We start from the raw sequence: 24,540 nt of genomic DNA, 5'->3' as shown, positions 1-24,540 counted from the left end.
CGCAAATGTTATATTGTAAATACCTTAATTTATGCAAACATAGAAATTTAAATTTGAATCACGTATGGACAATCAAATTTTGCACTCTGGCTCGCGGTGAGAAAAATTCAAAATATTGACCATTAAAAGTTTGCAATTTATATTTTTTGTTTCGCTGGCGCGTGCCAGAACTTGGTCCATAACTCGGGCGGGGAGTCTTTACAAGTTAAACTGAATGTTTTCACAAACTCGCTGCTTGTATTCCTAGGTTTTATGGCTTCGAGCTTCCGCATGGTGAATGAGTCATGGTATAATCGATGTTTTAACTTGATATATAAAAAAATTGTACAACTCACTGACATTTTTTGGGAGCTATTTGTGCCCCATTGCGAGAAAAGACTTTTCATATAGGTTTCTATTCTAATCATTCCGTCCGTTTCAAAACTACTTCACTTCTGACACTTGAACGTGTGGCTTATTATCAAATCTTATTTGTTTTATATACCTATATCTTAGTTTTTTGTGAGATACTTTTATAAGATCGTCAAATAAAATAGTCAACAACTTATATATATATATATATATATATATATATATATATATATATCTACTTAGGTAAGTTACATTTTATGTGGAATCAGCGTAGACATGAATGTATGGTAATTCAGTGAATAAATAAGAGTATCGGGAATGTAGTGAGGGTTTACACATTTTCCGGCGCCCAGTCTGCAGCATGAGTCACGTTGTTCAACATCGCGTGGAGGGAGGTTGGAGTTTATTAACTTTTTACTGAACCCTTTACATAGCTTCATAGTCAGAAATTCAGTTCAAATCATTTAGATCAATTTATATTTACCATTTTCTTAGTTTGTTATTGGTGGTTCGCTGAGCATTTCGACCGCTGCGGCCGCGCTGTCATTACGATCCGTCAATTTTCTTGAGGTAATAATCATTTCCAAAATGATTTTTCAAATTTGACATTGCCACAGTAAGATTAATTATTTTAAAGTAAGATAGTAACATAAATTTTTGTATTTGTTAAAATTTGAAAAATAAGATTAATAATGTCAAAACTTGGAAGAGAGATGCCATCGTGCCACTTTTTACGTGTCCACATATACCTTCTTTGTTTCACGTGAACAGACCATACCATTACCCTTACCCTTGTCTGAATCGGCAACGAATAATTCCAGCTCCGACATTCTTGCAATTTGTCACTGTTGCCCGCGACAGCTACCCTCTATATACACATAGCTGCTATATGTCGGTAGGTATCTGTTTTGAATCCTTACATATTATTATGAAGCCGTTTGCCATTACCTATTTATATGTAACAAACAAATCACCTTATGTATTTCTAAATAGAAGCTGCTCATGCACCTGTGAATCGAAATGTCCCAAATTTGAATCTTGAATCCTACTCGAATTTGTATATCAATCTGACTCATGTATAGTAGTTAGACTCATGTTAGTAGTAGTAGTTTCCATAGACCTCCACTTGCCCCCGGTGAAGGATAACATCGCGAGAAAACCTGCACACTGATTGAAGTTCACTAATGTGTATTCGACTATTTGCCTCTAAGCTGTCGGTAGGTAGTCGTAAATGTCATATCAGATGCCTTTAGGAGACTAGAATAAAATGTGACACCAGTATTAACAATATATATATACAATATATTGTTAATACTGGTGTCACATTTTATTAGATAAACAAAAAAAGACTTCACCACTGGACTACCACCGCTGCTATAAAAGTAAGCACAAGTTAAATCCTCAAAAAGGTTGTTTAACTGCAAACACCATTTTTAATTTAAAGCAGCGAAGTTATAATTTTAATACTGGTTCAGTTCAGCGGCCATTACTTGGACTATACTGTTTGTAAGTGCAAAACTTTTTATTGCGGCCTTAAATAGCAGGACTAGGGTATTTGGCCCCTCGGCAGTAAAAATGTTTTTGTGGGACATACGGAGAGTGTAATATAGAGATAGAGATGCGGTGGCTTAGAGCTCCGGGATTTTCTTATTTTTGGGATATCTAATGTGTTGATTTGTTGATATTACTGATAATCTGATGTCCCCCACTTGTAATGAGTTTTTATTTCGTTCTCAGTATTTTGTCATCCTGCGTTATTTGGTAAAGACACGGTTACCTCAGTCAGTAATTTAGTCAAAACGTATCATTGATCAATACCTGTTTGAGGCTAAAATTGAATTTCTCTAAAATGTAAAATTGCTTTCCTTAAAAAAATATTTTTATATCGCATTTCATCGTCAAAGAACGCAGTCAGCTCGCTTTTTGCCATCCCCCCTCTCCCCCGCGACAGCCTCGTTAATTCATCTCGGGGTCTCGGTGCACTAACTAATCGTATTACTGCATCCCGTGTGCATTTGCTCAAATGGACCTATAGCATTACTGCTTTTTTCTCTTTTTGTCCACTCACTTTGACATTTTTTGTGAGAACTACGATATTACTTGAAATAAAATTTTAGAAATCAACAAGAACATTTTCTATTTCTTTTGGCATTTTTTAATGCAAATACCTCTCACTCACTGGTTTACAGGAATAGACTTCTGAAATCCTCACTTGTCCTTGTTTTTAATACTTTTAAACTCTTCCGTGTAATAAATACCTATAAATAAATAATAAACAAACTAGTTAATCTTCTTCATATAAATGTAATCTATGTCCTTCTCAAATGCTCAATAGATAAAGCGTGAAGAAGTAACAAACAGCTTACTTATATATTGCTTAAATATTGGTTGGGTTACTAAGGGGAACACTTAGAGACTTCGACTATTTGACAAAGCTCGACTTCCATCTGGCAGTTTTACGAGTAATCTTTAAGTGCATTCAACGCGCAATTTAACGCCGCATTTAGTGTAATAGCTTTATATTTGTTCAAGACTATAGAAACTATTTATAGTAAGTAGACTTAGTAGAGTGGCTTCAATATTATTTTTGATATCGTGTTCTGACTAAGATGAGCCAAACTTAATTTTTATATTATTTTAGTTTATAAATAATTATTTATAAATAATGTCTCAAACAAAGTATGTCGCTAGAAACGCATAAGTAATATACGAAATTTTCAAAAAACATAACAATTCAATTTATTTATCCTGTGATTTATTATTTGTTACAGATCTTCAATATCATTGGAATTCACTTGTCTTGAAATGAAAAAATCTTTCGTGTATTAAAGGTATGTTTCGGTGTCACTTTGATACAAGTATAACCGTGTACCTATATTTTGCCAAATATAGCTTTATCTCTGTGGTAGCAGGATGCTCTGATAATTGTGAAATGAGGGCGACAGAGAATAATTATTATATTTTCATACCAAGATATAAGTTATCAAGATATATTTTACAAACTATGTTGTAATTTTTGTACCATTATAATTCGATATAATTTCTTTTTTCAATTTGTGTCTTAAAGATCAGTCAATGGCGCTTTATAAAGTCGATGGCGCTACTGTGCATAAAAACGTAATTATTTGTTTTAAATAATTCAGTACACGGTAACACCGCGGCCTGCAGCTAGTATTAATATATTTTATGACTCAGTAAAAACAATATATAACTATTAAGATATGGTATGTCTCTCCGTCTATCTGTGCGTGGTACGTTATGAGTCATACTCGATTATCGGGGAGGCGCGGGTCACTGGGGTGAACACCCTCCACCCCCGAATTAAAATTAAAATTCCAAACGTCATCCGATATAATAGACGGTCCGAAATTTGAATAGATAAATACATGTGGGGTTTGTTTGTGCTGTATTGATTTTTTCTTGTCTGAGTCCAAAGTTGTTACGATCTTTCCTTGTGATATTTATTGTAGCTGTAGTTTGTAACTTCAACTCTCAACATCTGAGCGTTTTCCCGGTTTTTTTCTCAGCCGTTGAGCGTCGGAGCCCAATATCCGCTAAGTATTACATTGAATGGTATTTGAAAAAGTGTCTTGTTTTTTTCAACGTTTAAGATTTTTCATTTGAAATAAAGTTGGATAAATAGAAAATGGGATTGTAAAACGCGTAACGAAAAATGAGGCACAATATTTAATTCACGACTGAAGAAGAACTGTTTACTGAGGAAATGTTTCTTCAGTAACAAGAATCAGCATACTGAATTTGCGAATAATGCCATAGCATTATTCGCTAATTTTTGTTATTTTAATTTTTTATTAGTGTTTTATCATTTTTTTAGTTGGACCAAAGTCAAGATTATAACCAATCAATTAATGATTATTATTGTGTACGTTATGTAATGTATGTTAGAATAAATGATGTTGACATGCAGAATTACCTAATTGATGGATCGTTTGAATTTAATTTCAGTGAGAACGACTTCTTTTATCAGTAAATTTATAAATTCAAATATTTACACAAACAGTGCAGCCAAACTTTAGCGTTCCATTTAAATTTCTTGCCTTCAAACTTTTCCAATAGAAACATTTTAAAAATATTATAACAAGAAACGATGCGACAGCGATGTCAGTGCTGGTCTAAAAATATTAAATTGTTAAATTCTATTAAAGAATGTTTGTATTTAAAAAGGTAGGAAAAGTTGTGTCCAGTGAGATATAATGTAAATTTTATAATTTAGATGAATAGTTATTTTTAAGTATGAATTTTTGTTGACATTATCAGTTGTATAGATAGAATTTTTGAATAAAATTTACATGGTTATATAAATTTAGGAAAATTGCATTGCATATCTTCACGACATTCCCTCGTACATACAACGGTAATAAAGTAAAATATGTAATCAGTAAGAGACAGGGCAACAAGACAAACTTTCTATTTGACGCCTCTTTGAAGAATCTCACAATTATTGAAAGAATTATCATCGAAGAAATTATCAGTGAAAGTATCTCATTTACCGAAGTATTTTTCAAGGTATAACAAAAAATGCTCATGCGTAGTATCAGTTTTTCTAAAATGTCCCTTACTAATCCTATAGAATATACGTTTAATGATGATATCGGTAAGAAGTGAACTTTCCCATAAAGTTTGATATCTAATAAATAAACTCAGAAGCATATATTTACTATGGCTATAGGAGAAACATTTGTATCCTATCATAATACCTATTCTATACATTATCCGGTCCTATAATACCCAAGTCTAATTTGAACATGATAAGGAAATAGCTTTGGTATATACATTTTTATTAATATTTATTATTTTTATCTACTAATTTGTAGTCAAATAAAATTAAAACTAAAGAATAAATAAATAAAATTAATTTAAATAAAAAAATTGACCCTAAATCGTCATCATCGTGCGGCAGAGTTCCCAAAATTAGTAAATAAGGCTTACGTTTTATAACCCAAAACTTGACAACATGTACGAGCGTACATAACAATAATACTTTGTGATTATGAAATCATGAATGTTCACTTGTTTTCCACGATACCCCTTCCAACGGGAGGACCATGTGTTGCCAGGCTATAGACCTATAGGGAACAAACATGGCGCCTAATTGTCGGGATTCACCAGCAGCCGAGCGTGGCAGTCCTGATTGATTATAATAGACGGGCAATTATGAACAAAGGTAATTATTGTAATAATGGCGGTGCTAAAGAATGTGCAACGTGTAAGACAAAATTAGGATGGAAATTAGGACCTCGGGTTGTAAGAAAGTCAATACGGAAATTTGATTTTATTGTACTTCAGTTGCAGTTAGTTCTTCAGAATTCTTAATCAGTAAGAGCGGTTCCACCAGTCAATTTCGATATTAAAATTAACCTGCTTACCATTATGTCTAAGCATCTGCAACACAGATTCAGATTCAGTTTTCATTTCTGCTGAAACAAAAAACATTAAATGATTTTTTTCTCAACAAATCAACATTGGAATTATAAGTATTACTGAAATGTTAAGAGCATTTTTATGAATAAGTTGCAGTAAAGTGTCTCTGCTATCGAACATCCAACTATCGCAAAACAAGAACACCGTGGCCAATTTGGAGCCAACACGGACCCGTGTGTCGCACGCAATCTCTGTCCAGCTTCGTCACGCGAGCCTTATTTGGATCTTCGCTCACTGGACGTCGTCTTATTTAAAGTAAATTCAAGGCCACAGAAGTTACGCTTTTTTCTCGAATATATTCTTCTCAGATAAATAGGCCATTGTCCCTTTTCTTCCAAAAAATATGAAACGTTGAAAGCACTGAACTATGTAAAAGTACTCTACTACTACTAAGTAAACAAGGCGTACCTCAAGGCCTTTCTAGAGCCATCTTTATTTCTAGTTTTATATAAATGACAAAAATGATAAGATGTTCTTTCTGAAGTTCAGTGTGCAAGAAGCCTTATGAGCTATGCTTGATTTAACTTACTGTAACTGGCTGGCGGCATCGAAGGCGTCGGGGAAGTTATTACGAACCACTTCTCCGAATCGGCTGTTACTTTAGTAGTTAATTTCGAATGCAAATTAATATAATTTACTTTTGAACTTGTTCTTGCTAGTTCATCTGCCCATATGGATGAAAAACAGCATTTTGAAAATATATTTGATTCAATCTTAGATAATGTTTGATATATATCCCCACGGAAGCCTCTCAAAGGACCGGACTAAGTACCATTGCAAGTATGTAAGTGAATTTCTTAAGAGATACAAAGGAATAATAATAATAATCGATATTCATGTAATAATTGGGTTCATTTAAACTCATCAATTACAAAAGTAAATGATATTTAATTGTTATAGTATTGAACATTTCAAAAACAAATACAAAGCCGCGTTTTATTTAAAATTGTTCGTAAAATAAATAACAATAATAATAAAATAAGCTTTAACTTTAACTACGATCTAGGGTTATTTTTATGAACAATATAATTTTTACCAAAGGTCAATAGATACGACATTTCAATCTACTAAAATTACATTTTTACGCTACTACATTTTAACACAAGAATAAATCCAAAAAGGCCGAAAATTCGATCCAAATTTAGTTTTAGTTAAATACTAATTACGGAAATTATAGAATCAACACTACTATACCATTGACGGTACCTAAGCATCCAAATAGAATAGAATTTATCTACCAACCAGGTTGGACACAGCCAGTACCACACATTCACACACACGACAAGCGTGAGTAGAATTCTGAACACACGGTCCTTAGTACGGGCACAAATTATAAAAAATCCTTATGTGACACTAGTTCAATTTGGTGCTGCTGTTTAATGTATTCATAAAAAAATACTTTGAGCGCATTAAGTGACTTCTTTTTAATCTAATGTTAAAGCTCAAACTCAAAAGTCATTCCAAATTATAATGAATAATCCAGCGGGGGCAAGGTAGCGCGCTGGTGAATCTGTTGTGATGAGCCATGGTTTATGCATTATTGTGATTTTGATTTATAACCTTTTGTATTGTAGATATTTTGTCACTCGAGAATCTCTATTCGGTTATTTTTGCTCCTGCCGAACGAGCGGCGAGACAGGCACAGAATTTATGATAAGCCTTTGACGAGCAAGTGTAAATCTCAGAGAATTTATTCTTGGAGATTTCCGACAGAAATCGAGTTTGGAATAGGAATGTGAAGGGAATCTGTAGTTTCCAAAATCGAAGATACAAATAATAACAATTAATCAATATAGTATATTTAAACCTCGGAACAAAAGACTCAAAATAAAAATCATATCAAAATCATTTAATTTCATCCGTTTACTGCTAAGCTTAGGCCTCTTTTATTTGCACACTTTACCTATTCTGTTTTAGACTTGCAAGTCCATGTTACTCTTCATCATTATAATCAATTAAAATTCTGAATGTAAATACACCAATAAATCACATGTGACTGAATCAGAAAATAGTGAATGTGTGAAATGTCGAAAGCTTTGAAAGTTTTTGCCAAACGATAGCACTTACAAAAGGACGTTGGAAGATAAATGGGCCGGAGGACAGTATTCTGAACATTTTCAGAGACAAATCTGTCCCCGAGGGCCACACTATAACGAGAACATAGAAATCTTCCTTAGCAATGTGCCAATATTTATTTAAAATAATGAGTCCAATAAAGCACCATTTTCTGTTACCGACTTTCATCCATTTGCACGAAATAGCTACCACAGGCAGATTGCGAGAAAGCGAGAGAAAAAAGGTGGTTCAAAAACAACTCTTAACATTGATTCCTGTAGGGACATAATAAAAGTGATAACTCCCAGTCAATATCAACCCATCCACAATATACTTAGATGACGTGATAAGGTAACGCAATTAAGGTCGAGTTCACACAAGACGGGTTCCCAGCTCCCGCCGTTCCCAGGCATCGAACCGAGACGACACCGGTCCTGATGCATCATTGTCTTAGTACTAGTACTGTAGGGACTGGGTATTTTACCAGTAATAAATTATAGCTTAATAAGTTTTACTGGCAATTACATGGGAATGATAAAAATTATGAAATAATTTTCGATGAATGATTCTCTTCTTTAAGTTAATACATTTTAAAGCTTAAAGAAACCAATATTATAAATGCGAAAATGAGTTTATTTGTTATCTCTTCACGCTCTATTCGCTCAACCAATCTTTTTGAAATTTTACATACATGTAGTTTGAAGTGTGGAGAAAGGCATAGGATATCTTTCATCCCGGAAAAATAACCGTATCTGTGGGAAATGTATGCGGGCGAAGCCGCGGGCAAAAGCTAGTAACACTATATAAGAAGGCTAAACTAAAACGTTTACATTTGCTTCCACTTATTTATACTTAACCAAAATTAATGATGAATACTTTTAAATAAGATTTCTTCGTTTCATTTTTGAGTTTTTGATGCTTAAACGTTAATAAAATATAATCTAATACAAGTTTTCTTACCATATCTAGTCAGCTCTATAACCCATTCTAGAAATGTAACAGTTGGTTCAAATATTGGCTACCTTAGCCTTTCCTATCAGAATTTTGTGCATAGAAGGAATCTAATATTACATAACATGCAAAAGAATGCGAACAAATATCTCAACTTTAATCAAGTAACGGACAGGTCCGTATTTTAACTATAGGAAATAAAATGAACCAACAGAAAAAATAAAAGCAGCCGATTTTAGAGTTGTATAGTATCATTTAAATATTATATTCTTTAATTTTGACATAGATATTATTTGGCATAGATCAGGGAGTCTCAATTTCGCGACTTTAGAATATGAGCTACCAGATAAAACGTATATACGATGTGTTCAAATTTTTAAAAATTGTTATCCGTACCAAGTCATCTATAATTTAATTCACGCCATTGATTTTGCCGCTGGAACTTCATTTTCTCTCTCTCGTCCTCGCGTGTTCCTGGTTACATTCGGAGCTATGACAGCCCGATGCCCAAAGTTCGCGTAAAAATCAAATTAAATTTCGAAAATTTGGCTATGATTTTTTGTCTGACATCAACTCTCTTTGGGGATGTGTCCCTTAGTCGCCTCTTACATCCAATGAGAAAATTTGGGCGAGACTATACGCAAAAATGGATGGATGAAACGCTCCAAATTAATTTTGTTGGAATGAATTAACTTGAACGAAAACTTTTCACTGCACTTCGAAGTTGAGAAAAGTTAATTTAATTTCTGTACTGGACTTTCACTCCGTGATTTATCATTGCAGGGCAATCAACTTTTTCAAAGAGAACTCTGAAAAAATACGGGAGCTTTCCCACTACCCAATTTATTGCTTTGCCAAACGCTTTTCTATATTGCCTTTTAATCAAAACTCTACGAGCTTTATTCACTTTTTGCCAGCAATATTTTCGTCGTAATTACTATACATCTAAAAAAATAAAAATAAATTTTGAAATTTAATTCGCTCTATGATATTCGTTATAATTATTTTTCAATCACTTATTAATTTGAAATTCGTACATTCAGAATCCTGTCCGAAAAATATTTCGCTGTAGTGTGGAGATGAGCCGCGTTTCAGTGCAAGCACTCCGCTATAATTCCGGATGTTATGTCGAATCAAATATTTATCGGTGAAATGTACAGTCGACATCACATGAAACATGAAAATAAATATCCGCTCCGCCGCTATTACGGTGGTAGAAGTAATTGGCCTGTGTTGGTCATGTAGTTCACTGTACTACTGAGTTTGATAGTGGAAAATATTCCATTACCGCACTTTGTGAGTTGACACGGGTAGATTGAAATATTTATTAGACTATCGTTCACTACATGCATGAACAAGAGTTCAATTTGAAAAACAATATTCAGAAAATCATTGCCATGATTGTCGTGACTGCTATAAACTTATCATTTTCTTGATTGATTACATTTAGCAACTAAAACGTATAGTTCTCTTGTGTGATATTTATTGATATTATATCTATCAGTATATAACAGAAAAGATAATATCAAATGATCCACGTACGGATTCTGAACTTGACCTTCTTCTAATCTCTGAATATCTATAACAATACAATTAAATAAGTACATATGTAGTTTGCGAACAATAACTACTGAAGTTCAATAGTTTAATAAACGCTTTTATGATTTCAAACTTACATGATCCACTATTCTCATCTTCATACTATTTCAATATGTATGTATATTGACACAACCATTGACAATAAACTAAAACTAAGTGTAATCAAAATATTGCTTAGTTAATTTAGCTAATTTACTATGTATAATCTGAAACATAGATAAATTAACAAAAGGTAAACGCAATTTTCTTTTATGTAAAATTCGTGTTCCCAAAACAATTGTATGAAATGAAATTGCCTTTCCTTCCCTGCTCCACGTAAACGCCGGTTGAATCGCAATTTCGCTCCAGCATACATGAAGTAATTCGTTTGTTGATATTCAACAGAATTCTGAATTAGCTTGATTAAAAATTAGCTTTTCGTGCGAATCTACTTGTTTTTTCAGGGAGTGCTTCAAGTATTTTAAAGCACTTGTCATGCCTAAATGTCAGTCAGTTAATCAATTTCTTAGTAAATATTTTAATTATACCTAGTCTTCGCTACTGGCTGCGCCCCGGGGCTTCGCTCCTGTAGGAATTTCGGCATAAAAACTACCCTATATATTATTCCAGTTTATACTCTACATAATATTTGTAGGATGTCTCTATTTTTATATTAATAATAATATAATATTAATTATCTGCTTATTGCCTTGTTTTTAATCTTTATTGTACTTTTTTCTTGTTTGTCATGAATTTCAGATTCTCTCTGACATTAAGCGATTACACTCACTAATTTCGCTTGTAGGCTAAATTGATCTGAGTAGCTAATAAATAGTTATGTATAATGTAGGTAACATCATATTTCTTAATGATCGGAACCGTAGTGTTAACTAGACCACATAGAGAAATGTAATGATCCATCATGTCGAGTTTGATACAAATTATATAAAAAACAAATGTGAAGCAACTAACAAATTCAACAATATACATGTACAAAACGTTCGGTCAACAGCCAATTCATATTTAAAAACAGAACCAACACCACTAAACAAGCAATAACAGAAGTTCGGCTAACCGAACTAGTGCAACAGTACAACTAGTTCGATTGATGCAAAATCCCGTGTAGCTTTATTTTAGCAATTCTTCGGTGGCTAGTCCGGACGTCTATTCCATCTGGTTACATTGTAGTTATATGGATTCAACTAATTGTCAGTCGGTTATTTTTATATCAAGTAGTTACACTATTTAGAAATCTGCATTTAATGAAACTTACCTACCTTCCTCCTACTTCTTACCTTCTTCTTCTTCTTTATATTCATGTATACTGCAACTAGTGCAACCAGTGATGTGGAACCATTTCTGTAATATAATGATTTTGTGATGTTGGTGAATGTATTTCTAATTTGAATAATACGACTGGTTTCTTTTAGCACCTACCTCGTTCAACGCAGACAAATTATATGTTTGGGCGTTGAGAAATATATTGATATTCTCTTTCATTAAAAACTCATTATAAAATCGAGATCATTGCAAAAATGTGGTAGTCATCGATTACTGTACTTTGTTTTTCGTAAATGTACTTCATCTTATAAATGCAGATTGTGATGTGTTTTTGATTTGTCATTCATAGTTTTGTCATGCATAGGTATTGCCACGGGCCATCTTTCTTGGCGCAGAAAATTAATAATACTTAAATGGTATTAACTTAATAACTAAACTACAGGACTTAGTCAAAGTACCTAAATGTCCGTTGCGAATCGTCTCCCATACCCATAGGTACCCCTGTTGGCAGACAGTATTTGCTTTGAATACTAACGTCCTGATTTGTCATAATCGAACCAATGTAGTAGCTGCCTATTGTAAAAAGAATACGCTTCTTTCAAATGTTCGATTCGATCGACTTCAAATATTAACTCCATTTTGTAAGTTTCTTGTGTACATAAAGTGATAATTAAATGAATGTTCGAGTTTCACATTCAGATGAAATGAATGATTGATTATATTCTCCCGTCTATTTGACTCTAGCTGTCTCTCTCTCATCTGAGCATTTTCCGGTTGCTTTCTACTATCGGAGCCCAGAGTCCGCTTTCATACCTTTTCCCCTCTTTTGCACTGTCATCTTTAGTTGTTAGACCATTGGTACGCACAATATCCTATATGGATTGTAATGAAGATTCAAATTAATGTTAATTAGTCATTGTACTTACTACTTAATTTGTTATTTAAATGCACGTGTGAAGCTCTTGGAGACATAAGATGTCATTGTGTGATTAACGACCTGGCACAAAGGGTCTGACAGTGCCCTAAACTTGGTATCCAATGATGAACACATAAAGTTGGGTTAATTTAACCAATGAAATATGGATTCCCCGTGGGTATTGACCCTTAGTAATTGTACTTTGATTTTCTTACAAATCTGTTCATTGAGAACATACAGAAATACGAAATACATGGATTTTCATATAATATGTATACTAATATTTAACAAAGCTCGGTATTTCTTTTTACTTCAGTTACTATTTAATCAAGATGAAGAATGGCAAATTATATGTCTATTCCGTGAAAATAATTTACCCACAATCCCAAATTTGGAAGTGTACAGAAGTCTACAGATTTCCATCTGTAGACTATATTTGGTCTACTCTAACCTCTCACAGCCTATACACATTATTTTAAGCATGTCTTTCTTTGGTCTCAAAAGCTGAGAATCATTTTATATTCATCGTTGAAGTCTGTGTTCAATCCTTTTCGCTTAAATTTCCATTTGTAACACTTCTGTTAACAAATCACTATTTCCGGACAATGTGTTGTGAAATGCGACAATGCATAATTGATTCGATACAGCGCAATTTTCGAACCGTAATACCTAGAATAACCGTAGGCCTCCGCCCTTGAACCAACACCCGTAATCCTTTACCCTTGAACCTGCAACGTACGGCCGATAAAGTTTATTACTCTCAGACTTGTATTCAATTGTTTTGATCGTTCTATCATGTCTGTCGGTGTGCATAATCGATTTTCACTTTGATTTAACGCTTGGTTTAATTTTATGGAACTGACTATAGCTGTGCAATAAAATTTGCATGTAGATACAAATAAAATAATATTGTTTTAGATTACATGTAAGTAATAAAATGAAGCGTAAGCAAATAAAGCAATGGAGAAAGTGAAGAGAAATTAGAAATACTTAAAAATTATAGATAGATACTTAGAAATTTACATATAGCCACAGAACACGATAAGTGTACTGTTTGTGATTTTTTTATATTTAATTTTAGGTGGGTAATTATTTAGGTTGGAAACCCTCTCTATCTAAATACTTACTATATTTATGTTATTTATTTCCTTAAAAAGTCAATACATCATATACATCACTTATTGACGTCAAAAAATTACTTAAACTAAGTCTACTGCCGACTTCCAAAGCGCAGGTGAAGAAGAAGTGGCGCAACAAACTTCACCTTGGCCTTTTCTCCAAAGACCACATTCGCTTGGCCAAAACACAGTCATGAGAATGAATGTAACCGTTTGCAACCCGGCCACCCGGAGCTTGTTCATTAAATTTTCAACTTGTGCAAATTCGCGACATAAGCCGCTTGCCGAGAAACTGTTTGCTCAAAGAAGTTTCGCGGACGTGTAATTATAATGATGTATAATGAAGCTTAGAGAAAATAGCGTGAAGAATTATCAAATACTCCATCCAATGTTGATGTTAAAAAGTTAAATTTACAAAAATATTATTTTTATTATTCAAACGGGTGGTGTAAAGTAATCGAGATTTTCAGGTTTTACTCTCCGATTTCTGATTATGCAAAATTGCACCAGTTATTTTTGGCAACTATATATGTTAATAACGACGATTTTCTAATGAAATTGTATAACTTTAAAGACCGTACATAAGTCGTGCGTTGGCATTTTGGATCCGATTCGATTGACGGAGAATGATGGACGACAAAACGAAATGTAATATCGATTTGACAGCTAGATCCATTAGTAAATATTAAAGTAATGCTGCTTCTCCAAAACTTAATTGAAGTAATAGTGGATGATGTAATAATTTATTTTTCTATTAGTTACAGCTAAACCCTAAAGTGCGGTAAGATCTAGGTTTAGACCAGGTAGACCTAAATACTGGCTGCATGCAGTCTAGTTGGCCAAGTACGTGAACTTTCATTTGGATAGACCTAGGGTCAAGCACAAGATAAGTATGCTACACCTAGGTATAATCAACTGAGATCAGCTGCAGCTTGGCCTAGCCGCACATTGTGGTTTAGCTGTAACATATACGTATAAACGCAGGTCAAACTAAGTAAAACAATGTTTGAAACTCCAGCCTCAACTCTGTGCTATGACGATTCTATTTCTCCAGTCTTGAAACTTCAGCCTGCTGAATTTGATTTCAGAACTGAATTCCAAACTTGCTGTTGGGTTCACTATTGTTGTTGAATTCTAGTTGCAAAGTTTACAAGTTTACATTTGAGCCGTTCATTCAGACTTAGTAACTCTGGGACTACTTGAACTTTAACGAGTCTTATTGTCATATTCATCGTCATTATAAAATATTTTTTCGGATAAACTGTCCCAAAGTTGAAGCGGTGTGGTGGTGTAATGGTTAGACGCCCGCCTGTGGATCGAAAAGTCTAAGGTTCGAATCCTACTCGTAGCATATGACTTTGTATACCAATCTGACTCATGTATTTTCATCAACCACTACTTGCTTCCGGAGGAAAGAAAACATTGTGAGGAAACCTGCACACTGGTTGATTAGGGAATGGCAAGGCACTTAATTAATAGTGCCAAGAAAGTTGTTATGTATGTGTAATTCTATCCACGTGACTATACGACCCTCAGCCATAAGAAAAAACGACTATGAAGATATTTAGCAAAGGCCTTCTCTCTTTTTCTTCCACGACGCTCGGTCCAGTCCTTAGCTGAACACATTCAGCTCATCGCTCCAGCGCATCCGTGTATTATTTGGCTGTTGTCCAAGATTACTTTGAGAGCGTTTCAAAAGCGAAACAACTTCAAAATGAAATGATACAATTTCTATTAATCCACCTGTAATTTATCAAACTTTGCCTTTAATTTTTTAACTTGTTTCTATTCAGCAGCTCGTGGCTCGTGACCATAGTAAAGAAAATCTTTACCGTCGTCGTGACGTTCAAATTATATTCTTTTCTAAGCGGCAGGTGTGACAAGGGTTTTACCCGTTTGTAAAGCTTATTGAAGCGTCGCAAGCACTCTTCATGCCAATTTAACCCTTATTACTAGCACGTTACAATTGAAGTTGTTATCACATTTTTTCATTTAAGGGGACGAACGTTTAATAGTAAATCGATAGTTTACATTACAAAAATGGTACAATGTTTGTTATTGTTAGTTAACATTTAACTTATAAATTAATGTTAAACTTGTGTAATTTTGTTAGTTTTTGGATTCTGTATACAAACAATTTAAATTTTTGTATCATCTCCACAATCGAGTCTATTACATCTGATAAATGTACTAGTAAGAGACAGATTTGTGTCTGAACTAAGCAGAGGGTTTATTTCAATACACCAGCTTCTCCCCACAAGGTGTACACTGTGAATCAATAACAAGCAATCCAATGTAAAAATGTAAGTACTCGTATATCAACAAAACAGTTCCTATAAAATTGAGTGAATTAAATAGTTAAAACACCTAATCGTTTTGATTTACGAGCTGCTATAAAATTGTCGAAGTTATCACACTCGTGAGTTATCAGAAACAAATTACATTGATGCGAATTTCCCTCTCCACAAATGTTTACAAAATGCACGTTTATACCCCTTGACATCCTCCCTAGGGGAATTGATTTCATTTCATCAAGTTCGAAGGGAGTCTGAAGATCGACTTGATCGGAGTCTCACCCTTCGTATTGCATGCATAGTCGAAGATATAGTAAGTATCGTAGCAAAGCATTGACATTTTTTGACAACCCTCTATAAGACGTTTGTTTTTAACATAAAATAAAATCGGTTAAAGGTTTATGTTACGAATACAGCTGCAAAATTTTATATTTATATATCTTTTTTCAGCAAACATGTACCAAAAGAGTAATCATGTAAGTATTATCTTCTCTCTTCACAGTCGTATTTCGTCATGACTGTGGGTAGTGAAAATTACGTGGAATGAAACACACCCAACAACTTTCATAATGGAGTGGCTTGCCATTGCTTTTTCCATTTCAACAAGTCAACCATTACACCTCCACCGCTTCGAACTTATTTGCAAAACCGTTTTTTTAAATCACAACATGAAATTTCAGAGATAATTGTACAAACTATGAGTACCTACTGAATTAACTAAAGATATGACCTTGATTACTAATAAATACCTACTTTCACAGTATTTAAAGCATAGTTTTTTGTAGTGGTCTCCATTGCGAGGAAATTTTGGGCAACTATTGAATTATTTGCGATTAAATCCTATGAAACTGCGTTAAATTTCATTTCGACTACATATGATATAATTGCTGTTCTCACGTTACAATTCAAAGTAGGTACCTAATTAATAAGTTACTCAGATAATACTTATCAAGTTTCAAGTATGTATAACTAAGTAAATAGTTATACACGTAAACTTTTTACACATAACTATTTAGCAACGCAATTTTATTATCAAATTGAGTTGTATCCTATTTCACGCAAAATCTCCTGGCCGGATTGTTATGAAATTTGGTACACGGGTAGAATATAACGGGAACAACACACAGTGTACTTTTTATCCCGAAATTCCCATGGGAACGAACATACATTTTCAATTTATGAATTTCTTTGGATACCTTTACTAAATCGTCAGCTAAACCTACAGATTAACTGTTTAAAAATCACTCTGAAAAAATTACTTCACCAAGCCACAAGTACGTGTATCAAGTTGGGATTCCATTCCGATTCGTACTCATTTATATTCCGATCAGTCTGTCTTCGTGACATTGAACTGGTGGCCATAACTGATTCTGCATGTAACGATTTATTTGAATTGGGATTTGTCACTAGATGGTACGTGGTTCCTGCCCTAGAATTGAACCAATAACGAATCAAGTTACTCTCCATGCGACTATAACAAATTTAGCAATAAATTGAGTTTGGTTAATATGCGCATTTACCGCACAGACAGCAAATCTTACTAATATTATAAATGTGAAAGTTTGTGAGAATGTGTGTATGTTTGTTACTCAATCTACTTGACCGATTGCTATGAAATTTGGTACACGGGTAGAATATCACCTGGAGAAACACATAGGGTAATTTTTATCCCGAAATTCCCACGGAAGCGAAATCCCGAGGCGCTGCTAGTTATGATATAACGCACCCAAGAAAAATAGAGAGCTTACTTGGGTGTGATGTACGAATCACGACAGAAACATTACACACCTTTTGAATTTTTTCACGGCAAGAACTAGGAAAGCGACACGAATGAAATTTCCGAGAACTGATTTCGGTCGATCATCATTATAAAGAGAGACAAAACACTATAAGCTGTACCAAGAAGAAACGCGCGAAAGTTGAAGAACTATTTGGTCGCATTACACTGCCAGCACGTAGCTAGCAAAAACTGTCGCACCAGATATACCTAACTGATTATTCGATTTTTTGTCTCACGTATCAGGTCTTAGATAGTGTGAAATTGTATTGATAGAATGGAAAAATGGTGTCTGAATACTTTCAAATATTGTATTTATAAATTGTTTTCTTTTAAAACAGATAGAAAGGAAAGGAAGATAGTGAAGGAAAACCTCGTGAGGAAACCTTCACATTGGTTGATAGTTTAGTTCCCTAGTGTGTATGCGACTACTTGCTACGAGATGGAGGTAGGTAATCTTAATAGTCATGTCAGATGCCTTTAGGCGACTTGAATAAAATCTGTTGATGACCGTTCCGTGCCGGGCGAAGAAGTAGTCAAGGATGATATCTGTACCAATGGTTTTACCGTGCGAATTGAAACATAAAAAGTAGAAAGCAAACAAAAGGAGGCTCTGGGCTCCGACACACTATGGTTGTAGAAACAACCAAGAAAATATTAAGACGAAAATTTAATGTAGGTAATATTCAAAGTATTTCGTGATCTAAAGGTGATAACATATATGATTTACAGCCGCATAGTGCACATAATGTCCGTTGATATTCCAATATTGCAAAGAATATCGGATAATGCCCCGATCGAGGAAACTCCTGAAGTGCGGGTTCCATTTATCTGGCGGTACAGTTAGACCGGCTTCCAGTCTGCCTGAGCCAATATGGGAACGTGAAAATTTAAGGACATGGCATTAATTTATCAATAACACTTGTGGCAGATATTATTTTTTAGAATATTTGGTAGATATTGATCAAAGGGTGAAACAAAAAGATATTTCGCTGGAATGCAGTGGTGGTATAAGATAAAAATTATTAGGACAAATTACGGAGACTAGGAGATTTTTACCCATAAATATCTACATTAAGAAACGAGAAAGGGTTAAGAAGTGGAAGAAAATTTATGTGTTTTGTTTGGGTTTGATTAAAGATGTCACTTCATTTTAAAGATAGAAGCCACGTGGATATAAATTCACAGAGATTTTACTAGGTTAACTTAACAAGTAAGTCAGTGGTTCAACTAGTAAAACTACGTGGTGTACTACCACCGCAAAATAGACGCATCCGAAAATATCTGCCTTCGTAACTCGCAGTAAACTTCCCAATGTCTTTACGGCACAACCTTCAGAGTAACCAGTTTCATTCCAGTCTAGATACCTACAATTTATTCCAACTGTTGCCAAGTATAGGTTAGATATTTTATTTCTTTATAACAAAAACGAAATATTGAGTTGGTTGGCTTGTGATCGTTATTCATTCGTACGTTTATAATCTAATTTATGATCGTTCAAATATACCAAAGCTTTATTATTTGTTAGATATTTAAAACAACATTTAAATTGCTAGTAATTAATTTGTTTGGCAAAAAAGAATATGTAAGCATTTAGACTCAATATTAAGTTTTAAGTTATATGTATAATACATTGTACATGTTTATTTCAGCACGCATTAATTTTTTTAAATTCACGCGGGCGAAGTAGCGGGCAAGAGCTAGTCTAGAATAATGTGCAATGAATGGTATTTTTATTGTATTGGTTTTTCTACTTGTATTTATTGTTAAGTAAAACAAACACTGTCTCTAGTAAACCCTAAATGGATAACTTTTGACCAAGCGAAACGTACTGTCAGTAAATGTAAACACAATATTATACTCCATTTACGAGAATCGATGTTAGGTAGCGACTCCACAACAAAGCTAAGCGAACATTTGAAATGTTTGTCATACCATGTTATGTTGTAAACTATATTGTGTACCTATCATCAATAAATAAAATAATATACACAAATCTTCAGGTTAGTACTAAAGTAAATATTAAATACTCCTTTTAGACGCTAATTACCTAGCTTCGATTGGATAATAAGCTATATATCGTATGAACATTTACTCATCTAAGATAAAATAGCGATCTTTGCTCCGTAACGCTACGTCACGCTGCGTCGTTGAATCGACACAGTATTCTATACCTAGCACCACTGATTGCGTCGACCTACGTCAATGTCAAACCTATGTAAAACGACGAAACTGCAACGCCCTGCGTCGATACAACGGAGCAGTGAGGTCACCTTGTCTGTTCATCATCATCATATCGAGTGTGTTATTGCTAACACTGGTGTCCGATTTTATTCAATTCGCCTAAAGGCATCTGACATGTCTTTTACGATTACTTGCCGTCATCTATTGGCAGTTAGACGGATCACTCTAGTGAACTAAACTGTCCACCAGTGTGCAGGTTTCCTCTCGATGTTTTCCTTTACCGGAAGCAAGTGGTCTATGAAAACTACAATATATGAGTCAGATTGGTATACAAACTCTTATGGCACGAGTAGGACTAGGATATGACTATGAAACCTTTCGATCCACAGGCGAGCGTCTTAACCGTTACACCACCACTTCAACCCTGCACCACTGCTGCGCCCTGTCTGTTTATTTCGGTGTACGTTTGGCTTTATGAATGCTCCATAACAGTATCCTGAATGTCAACTACCCTCAATGGGCTGTGACTGCAGCTCACTAATTAATTGCCCCTAACAATGACATGGCTGCCTCGAATGACCCTTTATGCACAGACAGAAGGCTTTACACACACAATTTGTAACTAGAAACTACGTATTTTTCACCACTCCATAAAATGGAATGATTTCATGATATCCAGTATCATGGCAGCCAATTTCTTTAACAAACGTAGGTTGCTGCTTCGAAATTATGTTTTAATGTAATTTTCATCAACAAAAATACTGACAAAAACTTTTCTTCATTATCGACCCATATTTTTCCATATTCAAAAATAAATGAAGTCAAGATACAATTATTAGTGAAAACAATTTTTACGAATGGAATCATAAAAGTGTTATTTTCTCCTTTGTCGGTGTTCATTGAGATACAACATTCACATTTGTACATTAATTATGCAAACAGGTCAGTGTGAAAATTTATCAGAAGTGACGACTGTGCGAGGACGTAAAAAAGTCGTTGAAAAGTTATGATACCTTGCATTCCTGATGTTATGGCCGTTAAAAATACAAACGAGTTCCGACTATTCTATTCTTTCATATATAAATTCATTAAAATTTTTTATAATATCGGCAACTTTATTTAAATTAGTGAGACTTAATTATCTAATTAATTTTTAGTTTGGTCCTAAAATGTGACTGGCAGAGAATGCATTGTGTCCATCTATCGTTAAGTTTCGAGTTGTGCAATAACTAGAGAGAATTTAAATAGAAGTTGAAATATAATATACAGAAATAAAAATATGTATCTAAGGTTCTTGTTATATCCTCGTCGAGGCAAACGTAAGTATTTTTTTCATAAGTTCAATATTTTAAAATAATACATATTTAGCAAAACGATAAAATTAAGTTACTTACCTTCTTAGGTACGTGGCGATTAGGAAAGGTTCACATCTTTAGTTTAGTATATGTACTCTGATTTTCAGTTCAAATCGACTTCGGATATATTACACACGCGAAAATGTATTCGAATCCTAAAGAAACTAATTGCATCGCACAGTAGGGTTTCTCCAAGGGCTTCACTTTAATTAAATGACATTGTACCCTATATCCTTAAAAATAATACAACCCTTATATTATGTGGGAAACGTTTTTGTCAATAGTTTTGTTAGCCTGCTTAGAAACTTCATAGGAAACAGGCATTATAATAAATGAATGACTGTTAATTGTTAGCGTTATGTGTAATGAAAAAAATAGGATTACTGATATACTGTACATCTGTTAAAATATTATACCAGTAGTGTCTATGTACTAACATGTATAAATCAATTGTTTTTGTTGAACGGAAGCGGCCAAAATATTTATTTTGTTTATTCGTTTTACTTTATGTCTCACGATGAGACTGATATACTAATAAATAAGTTTGGCTACATCTTATCAAGTACATTTATTACGTTCTTACAAAGAGCCATTACGAAACTTTTTATCAATACTCGCTCGGTAAGTTTTCCTAGAAGACTACTAAAACATTGCCCACGAGACTCTTTGGTTCCCCTATAGAAACTACGGGTAAATCTATTTCTTTGGTATGGTTAACTATTAAAATTATTTTTTGAATTTTTATAAGCACATAGATTGTTCTCGCGACTTCATATGCGCGTAAAAGATTCACGTAATCTTTTATCAGAAAATTAAATACCTGCTTTCTCTTTATCTCGTTCCAGTCAATACTTATTTATAACAAAGTGTATAATCTAGTTTAGAATCGAGATATGCGCTGCGGAGCCCATTTGCATGTCCAGAACTGGTTTTGCGGGGTTTGTGGACGCATGTCCATGGAATGGAGTAGTTAAAACTATGTGGAACGGAGCGCGCGTGGAAACGTTGATGTTGTACGACAAGCACATTGTTATTAGGTATATCAAAATTAGGTATTTGCTGCAGTGATATCTCCTAATTTAGGTAGTTGCTTCAAGCTTAACTGAATATGATGTTTATTATTCGATGTCTAGATTTCTAAAATATATTTTTCATAATTTTCGAAAGATAATGATGTCGTTTACGTGTGTGTGTTATATATTCTTTTACGCTATTTATTTATCATTTTCATTAGGATCTTTTGTTCCATTATAACGGTTATAGTTTTATTGTCACGTAGGGTATGAGTTGATTAAACAATAATATACTTAAAATATATTCTTTGATGAAGCCGACCTACTAAATGGTAATTAGATTTAATTTATAGGTATATCTAACTGAAGTATGCTTAGAATTGAATTTTGAATGAATCAGAGACTAAAACCATAAAATCAAAAATGTCTTTATGTTCCAAGAACGAAGTTCAAATGTGGATTTCGTCGTGACGTACGTCAATGGATACAATACCTAGTCCGGTCGGCCTTCCCTTTGCTCTTGTAGCGCTTTGTGCTGTCCGGTATCCAACATTCATGCTAGTTTCACAAAACACCTAGCTTATAGAAGGTTACCTCGTAAAACCAGGTACGCTCTGTATCCAGGCGTAAAAAATCTAAAAACGGGAGAGCGTCTTTCGAAATTCGATTCTTTATCGCGTTAGTCACTAAAGTTAGGTATTGCTGTAGAGGATTTTATTTGTTAAATAACACTTTTAAAATATAATTATTTATATATTCCTATATTATCCTGGAGATTCGCTCCCATGTAAATATCGACACAAAAAATCCCATATCATTCAATCTAAATTATAATTCTCTATTGATGGAGAATTTGGTGTATTTTTTACATAAAAACTAACAAACACTTCCTCTTTATAATATTAGTGTAGATATGTAAATTAGGTATGCTGTGTTCTCTCTGCCACAGATGTGATAGTAATCTGTAGCTCTTTTTTCTAAGGGCGCTGTGTTCCTGCGTATCGTGTTAGGTACTTGAATTTTCGCTCTAAACAAAAGGAAATTATCTTTTTGTATGTTTAGTAAAATACAAATCTATCTTCTTCACAATCAGAATTAGCTAGATATTTGTATTTTAAACATATGAAACACCTTCGTCAATTTTCAAAAATGTTAAAACTCTTTATTAAAATTTCATACTTACGCCTATCGCTATGAATAATCTTTCAGTTTTTCCCGAAGGTTGACCGGTAGAGAATGCTTTTAGTATTAAGTCTGCCCTTTATACCATTTTGATAAATTAAGTTTGAATAAATAAAAAAATTAATTAGTAAGAACTTATGGAATTTAAAATGAAAAGTGATTCCGTGAAATTTTATATTTTTCATGAATTCGCAATTACGGGCCAAGCAATTGAGCGTATGCTCATCCCTTATTTTTTATTTTCGTACTACTATTATCTTTCGTACAGTCAACAGCACATCAAGTTACCCTGAATGAATCTCTATAGCGTAGTAATATCAGCCAGTTTGCAATGTATTTGGGTAGGTTGATGTGCTGTTAACTGTACTATGATAATATAATAACACGACGAAGTAGCTGTTAGTATAGATTACTTCACATTCGCGAGGCAGCAACACGACGCTGTGGGGTATTTGTGGCACATAAATTACTACGTGGTACACCTCATTACTACTGTATTTGTGGGATAAAACTTGTGAAGAAATATTTTTAGAGTGCCTTGAAAGAAATGCGGTTATATCATATTCATAAAGTAAAGGGATCTAAATATCTCTATGTATGGCACCATTTACATTTTGTAAACAGAAGGTTGTTGGTAAAACTACATATATAAGATTCCAAGTTATAACTTTGTTAAAAAAACATTTCGCTTATTGGTGATATTATTTGCATTAATCAGACTTACTTGTGCAAGATAAAATAATAGATATGAAAGTAGCGCAATTTGTTTCTTTAGATGAGAATATCATACTGAGTCATGAGGTGTTACTTTCAAATTAGTATTCACAAACAATGAGCATTCATTGAATAAAAATGACAGAGATATGAAAATGATGATATTTCCCAGACATTTCTATTCTTAGCATCATTATTAATTAGCGAAGTTTATCAGCATTTTGCTCTCATGAAGATAGGCTTTTTAATATACTTAATATCTGGATGTATTTTTTTGTTTCAGGTACTTATTTTTCACGCCCTGTTTAACTTTCTGTTGGTTTATTCAA

General features: G+C 33.8%; 1 protein-coding gene across 4 annotated transcripts in view; it reads left to right on the top strand.

Annotated features, from left to right (window-relative positions):
- stan (starry night) overlaps nt 1-24,540 on the top strand; it is a 147,505-nt gene that overhangs the window by 34,120 nt on the left and 88,845 nt on the right. For 2 of the 4 annotated variants that reach the window (XM_053747114.2, XM_053747115.2), the window contains exon 2: nt 3,123-3,182. The exons of the other annotated variants lie outside the window; for them this stretch is intronic. The gene's annotated coding sequence lies outside the window, so the exon portion shown is untranslated. The remainder of the gene's footprint in view (nt 1-3,122; nt 3,183-24,540) is intronic. 4 annotated transcript variants of the gene reach the window in all.

This window comes from Plodia interpunctella, chromosome 6, assembly GCF_027563975.2.
Source record: "Plodia interpunctella isolate USDA-ARS_2022_Savannah chromosome 6, ilPloInte3.2, whole genome shotgun sequence".
Classification (NCBI taxonomy): Eukaryota; Metazoa; Arthropoda; class Insecta; order Lepidoptera; family Pyralidae; genus Plodia; species Plodia interpunctella.
The sequence above is the reverse complement of the archived record's forward strand: the minus strand, read 5'-3'. Positions and strand labels throughout refer to the sequence as shown.